We start from the raw sequence: 8,594 nt of genomic DNA on the forward strand, positions 1-8,594 counted from the left end.
CCCTCCCCCTCCTCCCTCTCTGCAGATGACTTCGTCAACCATTTTGAAAAGAAGGTCGACGACATCCGATCCTCGTTTGCTAAGTCAAACGACACCGCTGGTTCTGCTCACACTGCCCTACCCTGTGCTCTGACCTCTTTCTCCCCTCTCTCTCCAGATGACATCTCGCGTCTTGTGACGGCCGGCCGCCCAACAACCTGCCCGCTTGACCCTATCCCCTCCTCTCTTCTCCAGACCATCTCCGGTGACCTTCTCCCTTACCTCACCTCGCTCATCAACTCATCCCTGACCGCTGGCTACGTCCCTCCCGTCTTCAAGAGAGCGAGAGTTGCACCCCTTCTGAAAAAACCTACACTCGATCCCTCCGATGTCAACAACTACAGACCAGTATCCCTTCTTTCTTTTCTCTCCAAAACCCTTGAACGTGCCGTCCTTGGCCAGCTCTCCCGCTATCTCTCTCAGAATGACCTTCTTGATCCAAATCAGTCAGGTTTCAAGACTAGTCATTCAACTGAGACTGCTCTTCTCTGTATCACGGAGGCGCTCCGCACTGCTAAAGCTAACTCTCTCTCCTCTGCTCTCATCCTTCTAGACCTATCGGCTGCCTTCGATACTGTGAACCATCAGATCCTCCTCTCCACCCTCTCCGAGTTGGGCATCTCCGGCGCGGCCCACGCTTGGATTGCGTCCTACCTGACAGGTCGCTCCTACCAGGTGTCGTGGCGACAAATGACTCTTTCAATCCGTCTCCTCACCACGTGCTCTCACCACTGGTGTCCCCCAGGGCTCTGTTCTAGGCCCTCTCCTATTCTCGCTATACACCAAGTCACTTGGCTCTGTCATAACCTCACATGGTCTCTCCTATCATTGCTATGCAGACGACACACAATTAATCTTCTCCTTTCCCCCTTCTGACGACCAGGTGGCGAATCGCATCTCTGCATGTCTGGCAGACATATCAGTGTGGATGACGGATCATCACCTCAAGCTGAACCTCGGCAAGACGGAGCTGCTCTTCCTCCCGGGGAAGGACTGCCCGTTCCATGATCTCGCCATCACGGTTGACAACTCCATTGTGTCCTCGTCCCAGAGCGCTAAGAACCTTGGCGTGATCCTGGACAACACCCTGTCGTTCTCAAATAACATCAAGGCGGTGGCCCGTTCCTGTAGGTTCATGCTCTACAACATCCGCAGAGTACGACCCTGCCTCACACAGGAAGCGGCGCAGGTCCTAATCCAGGCACTTGTCATCTCCCGTCTGGATTACTGCAACTCGCTGTTGGCTGGGCTCCCTGCCTGTGCCATTAAACCCCTACAACCCCTACAATCCAGAACGCCGCAGCCCGTCTGGTGTTCAACCTTCCCAAGTTCTCTCACGTCACCCCGCTCCTCCGCTCTCTCCACTGGCTTCCAGTTGAAGCTCGCATCCGCTACAAGACCATGGTGCTTGCCTACGGAGCTGTGAGGGGAACGGCACCTCACTACCTCCAGGCTCTGATCAGGCCCTACACCCAAACAAGGGCACTGCGTTCATCCACCTCTGGCCTGCTCGCCTCCCTACCACTGAGGAAGTACAGTTCCCGCTCAGCCCAGTCAAAACTGTTCGCTGCTCTGGCCCCCCAATGGTGGAACAAACTCCCTCACGACGCCAGGACAGCGGAGTCAATCACCACCTTCCGGAGACACCTGAAACCCCACCTCTTTAAGGAATACCTAGGATAGGATAAAGTAATCCTTCTCTCCCCCCCCCCCTTAAAAGACCTAGATGCACTATTGTAAAGTGGCTGTTCCACTGGATGTCATAAGGTGAAAGCACCAATTTGTAAGTCGCTCTGGATAAGAGCGTCTGCTAAATGACTTAAATGTAAATGTAAATGTGTGAGAGACTCAACTGTGTTGTTATTATTTTTGATAGTGTAGAGTTAGACAAGAAGAAATTGACACAATCTTTAGGAAACATTTGATTCCCCTGGCTGCCAGAACTGCTATATTTTTTTATCAGAACCAGTGAGGTGGAAAGTGATCTGATTTACTACAGACTCCTTCCCAACACTATGTCTCAGGCATCGCTCCAAGGCCTACCCCTCAACCCCCTCCCAGTTGGCCTGCTGGGCATTATCTAAATCACTTTCCAAGATGGCCGCCCCCTCCTCTCTCCTGCATAGTGTAATTTGTTCATTGAAGGTCAGCTGATTTCAGCACCATGGCAAGTCATTACTCTTGCTAGTGTTGTTGCCGTGACGAGTCAGTGCCTGTTAGAGATGGAAACAGAGACCGATGATATAGGGAGGGATGTTTATTTCAACTAGTGTTAACAATTCAGTGTATTCGATTCAATGGTTGAGTTTATTTTACTGAAAGGGAGTGTCATGACGTTGGAAGAGGCTCACTATATGCATCCGTTTTCATTGTATCATTGTATTATTCGACACAGTGGATGTTTAAACAATCTATTTACAATGCTAAATAAAACCTAATTGAAAAAGACGTTACCTTGAGTCCCTAACAGACCCTATAAAACCATCTACAGTCACCAGCAAGGCGAGGTACCACACCCAAATAGGGTCATTTCTTCCCCTTAATCATAACACAATGAACCAGATGAATACAGACAGCAATATAATACTTTTTTGTATTACAACTTTTTTGAAATATTGTATAATTGTCCTGCCCTGACCTTAGAGATCCTTTAAATTCTCTATTTTGTAGGTCAGGGTGTGACTAGGGTGGGAAATCTATGTTTATATTTCTTTTTTGAACGAGTATGGTTCCCAATCAGAGGCAGCTGTCTATCGTTGTCTCTGATTGGGAATAATACTTAGGCAGCCCTTTTTCCCGCCTTCAGTTGTGGGATCTTGTCTTTGTGTGTTGCATGTGTTTGCACTCCTAGCTTTACGTTCGTTGAGTTGTTTATTGTTTTTGGTGGAACATTTAAAATTAAAAGAAAATGTACGCCTACCACGCTGCACCTTGGTCTACATTTAACGACGGACGTTACAATAACAATATGCAAATTAGGCGTTATCTCATTAAATATGTGCATATTTGCATATTCCACAAATCCATTTTTCTGGACACTCCAGGATCGGACTTGTATAGAGCAGATTGAGGATATACAGTATATTTTTTTCATCTTTCTATCTGTAAAATACTAAAGGCATGTACGGAAACTGAATTTTTGGCGCATATTTCCAGTGGTGGAAAAAGCATCCAATTGTCATACTTGAGTAAAAGTCAAATTAAAGATACAGTATCTTATTAATAGAAAATGACTCACGTAAAAGTGAAAGTCACCCAGTAAAATCCTATTTGAATAAAAATTTAAAAGTATTTGGTTTTAAATATACTTAAGTATCAAAAGTAAAAGTTTTAATTATTTCAAATTCCTTATATTAAACAAACCAGACGGCAAAATTTTCTTATTTTTTAAAGTTACGGTTAGCTAGGGGCATGCTCCAACACTCAGATATAATTTACAAACGAAGCATGTGTTTATTGAGTCTGCCCGATCAGAGGCAGTAGGGATGACCAGGAATGTTCTCTTGATAAGTGTGTGAATTAGACCATTTTCCTGTCCTGTTAAGCATTCAACATGTAAAGAGTACTTTTGGGTGTCAGGGAAAATGTATGGAGTAGAAAGTACATCATTTTCTTTAGGAATGTAGTAAAGTATATTTCTTTTTTATATTTAATCCTTTAACTTGGCAAATCCGTTAAGAACAAATTCTTATTTACAATGACGGCCTACACCGACCAAACTCGGACGACGCTGGGCCAATTGTGTGGCGCCCTATGGGACTCCCAATCACAGCCAAATGTGATACAGCTTCGATTCAAACCAGGGTGTCTGTAGTGACACCTCTAGCACTGAGATGCAGTGCCTTAGACCGCTGTACCAGGGTGTCTGTAGTGACACCTCTAGCACTGAGATGCAGTACCTTAGACCGCTGTACCAGGGTGTCTGTAGTGACACCTCTAGCACTGAGATGCAGTGCCTTAGACCGCTGTACCAGGTTGTCTGTAGTGACACCTCTAGCACTGAGATGCAGTGTCTTAGACCGCTGTACCAGGGTGTCTGTAGTGACACCTCTAGCACTGAGATGCAGTGCCTTAGACCGCTGTACCAGGGTGTCTGTAGTGACACCTCTAGCACTGAGATGCAGTGCCTTAGACCGCTGCGCCACTCAGAAGCCCAAAGTAAAAGTAAAAGTTGTCAAAAATATTTATAGTAAAGTACAGATGCCCCCAAAAACGACATAAGTAGTACTTTCAAGTATTTTTTTACTTAAGTACTTTACACCACTGCATATTTCCAAATAAAATGTTATCTAGAATCCAAATCTGACAATATAACAACAATTCTCTCTGTACAAGTCTGGATAATATATCTAAGGGTAACCACACAAAATATTGTGAACGCAGATGCTTCTGAAGCTGTGAAAAATCTGATGGCGTGTGGGAAGAGTCTGACATTCAGGAAATGGCAGTTAAAGAGAAGTACAATGAATTTAGCCTCCCAATCACCAAATGCCTATTGAGACCCAATCAGTAAGTCTCTCCTCTCCTCCCCCCATCAGGTCTAAATAGGCCCTAGGCCACTTAGTATTAATGAGATCAATGGTAGGACCACTGCTGGACACACACCATATTCATTACTCCTCTACCGCAGCTCAATAAACCACCACTGCTTAAAACAATCCATGTATATAAAGGTAATAAACACCGGTACAGAACTCATTAGGTAGACAATGTCATTTAGAAGAACACAGACATTCCTCATTTCAACTGGTTCATGGTCTGTATGTGTTTTAGCATCAACATTAAGCCAAGCCAACAGGAAGATGTTGCTTTCGTCAAAATATTTGTTTTCAGCTAAACAGACCCATACAAACCGCTCTCTGACACAGTGTGTGTGTTGGTTGTTTTCTCCTACAGGTCTGGAACTCACAGCATGTGAGAGTCAGTGATAGGAAATCAATAAGTGATTCATATTAGTGGAGTGGGCAAGAGGCCAACTGTCAATCATGTGTCATAGAAGGAAATACAAGCGGCCTTGTAGCTTTCACATGACATGACTGCATCGAACAGGAAGTGAACAGGCTAATACACAAACACAGGGTGTTCTGGGTAAGAAAAGGTAATGTAGCAGTAAAAATATATAGTCACAATAACCGTTGGACTATGCTGACATGGTGCCTTCAAATTAGAAGCGTAGAGTGGATTTTACAAATGGAGTTTTCCCAGATGGGTAGTGAGACAATAGGCAGTTTATGTTTGTGACAGGCAGCCTTTAGGGTTGACGTCTAGCAGGAGAGCTGTCAAGCTGAGACAGCCTGGAGAAACAAACACAGCCGCCGATACGTCACACACAGCACGCACACACCAGCTCTCCAGTGGCTGGTTGGCTAATACAACTGGTTGTATTCCTCAGGCTCTATCCTGGCAGTATGACACTGCGGAACCAGTATGACACTGCTGAACCAGTATGACACTGGGTACCTGTATGACACTGCGGATCTGACATTCCAGGTAGGATTGTAAATCTAATCAAGCCCTTCCTTCTGCAGGGCAAATTAGAGCTAAAGGTCTGGTCTTCCTCATTCTAACAAGAGGTGTTATAGTCTGTCTTGGTTATCCTCTGGACAATGCCTGTAGACAGAGATAGAGATATTGCATGCACAGCATCATTATCGAACCTGTCTTGGATCACATTAGTCTAAACTGCTCTATGTAATATACTGTAACTATACTATTTCCATCCAGTATAAAGTGTGTAGTATATTTCCAGTACTGTGATGTATTTCCATCCCGTATAAAGTGTGTAGTATATTTCCAGTATTGTAGTGTATTTCCGTCCAGTATAAAGTGTGTAGTGTATTCCCAGTATTATTTCGATCCAGTCTTAAAGGGATAGTTCATTCAAATTGAAAAATTACACATTGGTTTCCTTACCATGTAAGCAGTCTATTTACAAGGTAAGACAGCAATCCATGCTTTGGTTTAGTTTTCCTGGCACTGTTTCCAAATGCTAACGTTTTAGCATTTGTGGCCCAAATCCTATTCTAGTCATGGGACCAATATTAGCATTTTTCGTGCATCATGATTAAATGATCTATAAGTGAATTTGGTGAACTTCACTGTCATTTTAGATACTTTTGGATGATTTGGACATGATAATTGCTCATATCGGTCCCGTGACTTGAATTGGATTTGTGTCACAAATTCTAATACATTTGCATTTGGAAACAGTGCCAGAGAAACTAAACCAAAGCATGGATTGCTGTCATACCTTGTCCCTAGACTGCTTACAGGGTAAGGAAATATGTAATTTTGTAATCTGGGTGCACTATCCCTTACACCCTTACACCGGGAAGCCATTGAAACTATTACTATTTGATAATTGTCTATGACTGTAAATTAGTGTAAGTTCAATGACTGCGAGAAACCCATTAAACCTACTACTACAAATACTACCATTACTACTGCTACTACTACTACTATTACTACTACTACTGTTACTACTACTATTACTACTACTACTACTATTACGACTACTACTACTATTACTATTACGACTACTACTACTATTACTTCTACTACTATTACGACTACTACTACTACTAATTGTACTACTACTAATACTCTTACTACTACTACTACTATTACTACTACTTCTACAACTACTACTACTATTACCACTACAACTAGTACTACTACTACTATTACTATTAAGACTACTATTACTACTACTAATACTACTACCGGTACTACTATTACGACTACTTCTACTATTACTACTAATACTACTACTACTACTACTACTATTACTACTGCTACTACTACTACTATTACTACTACTACTGTTACTACTACTATTACTACTACTACTACTATTACGACTACTACTACTACTATTACTATTACGACTACTACTACTATTACTTCTACTACTATTACGACTACTACTACTACTAATTGTACTACTACTAATACTCTTACTACTACTACTACTATTACTACTACTTCTACAACTACTACTACTATTACCACTACAACTAGTACTACTACTACTATTACTATTAAGACTACTATTACTACTACTAATACTACTACCGGTACTACTATTACGACTACTTCTACTATTACTACTAATACTACTACTACTACTACTACTATTACTATTACCACTATTACTACTACAACTAGTACCACTACTACTACTATTACTATTACGACTACTATTACTACTACTTCTACTACTACTACTACTACTATTACAACTAGTACTACTATTACTATTACTATTACTACTACTACTACTCCTGCTATAGCTTTGCTGTAATAACTGTACCAGTAATGAATGTCCCTGTCTGCGACCACTGGCGATAATAAACTGTGTCTGTGCCTGATGGACGCAGGCAGGTTCTGGAGTGTGTGAGTGTGAGTGTGTACTCTCTCTGTAACGTGCACACCGGTTGAGTCAAACTGTATGCAGCACTTAGAGTCATGTAAATACCACTGGCTACCTCCCTACTCTTACTTCTCTAATTGGAAAAGCACTGTATCAACATGCTGTAGCTGCAATTACATCATTATTTCTCTCTTTCTCCCTCTCCCTCTTCTCCCTCTCCCTCTCTCTCTGTAGTTCTGTAGGGCCAGATGTGGATGTGAGGCCTGTTGCTCCTTAGAGCTCCTCTGAGAGTCTTCTGTCTGCTGGACCAGAATGCACTGTGCTCAGGAGATCTCCCACTCTGCACTGTGTTCATGATGAGATACTGGGGTGTCAGACTCTCTAAGGAGCATTACTTAAACAAGCATTTGTTAGGGCCCTAGAAGGGTAAATAGGGATTGAAATGGAAACAGAGATACAATGGACCCTTCTTCCTTCCTAAAGCTGGTTGGTAAAAACCAATAAATTCAGTGGCAGTAACACTGAACCCAAACCGGCTATGTGAGTTCGCGATCGTACATTAATGTATTTAGTCCCCCCACACCAAACTCGATCACGACACGCAGGTTAAAATATCAAAACAAACTCTGGACCAATTATATTAATTTGGGGACTGGTCGAAAAACAAACATTTATGGCAATTTAGCTAGCTAGCTTGCACTTGCTAGCTAATTTGTCCTATTTATCTAGCTTGCTGTTGCTAGCAAGTTTGTCCTGGAATATAAACATTGAGTTATTATTTTACCTGAAATGCACAATGTCCACCAGTTAATCCACACATAAACTGGTCAACCGAATAATTTATAGTCATCTCTCCTCCTTCCAGTCCTTTTCTTCTCTTGACTTTATATTGCAATTGGCAACTTTCATAAATTATTTTGTCTTTCAGTCACTTTCAGTCACCATTTTTGTCTTTCAGTCACCTATTTTGTCTTTCAGTCACCCACGGGGTATAACCAATGAGGAGATGGCACATGGGTACCTGCTTCTATAAATCAATGAGGAGATAGGAGAGGCAGGACTTGCAGTGAGATCTGCGTCAGAAATAGAACTGACTTCTATTTTAGCCCTTGGCAACGCAGATGCTCGTTGGCGCGCGCGAGCAGTGTGGGTGAAATAATTGATGATATAGATTTCTACATTT

Source organism: Oncorhynchus nerka, linkage group LG3 (assembly GCF_034236695.1).
Source record: "Oncorhynchus nerka isolate Pitt River linkage group LG3, Oner_Uvic_2.0, whole genome shotgun sequence".
Taxonomy (NCBI): Eukaryota; Metazoa; Chordata; class Actinopteri; order Salmoniformes; family Salmonidae; genus Oncorhynchus; species Oncorhynchus nerka.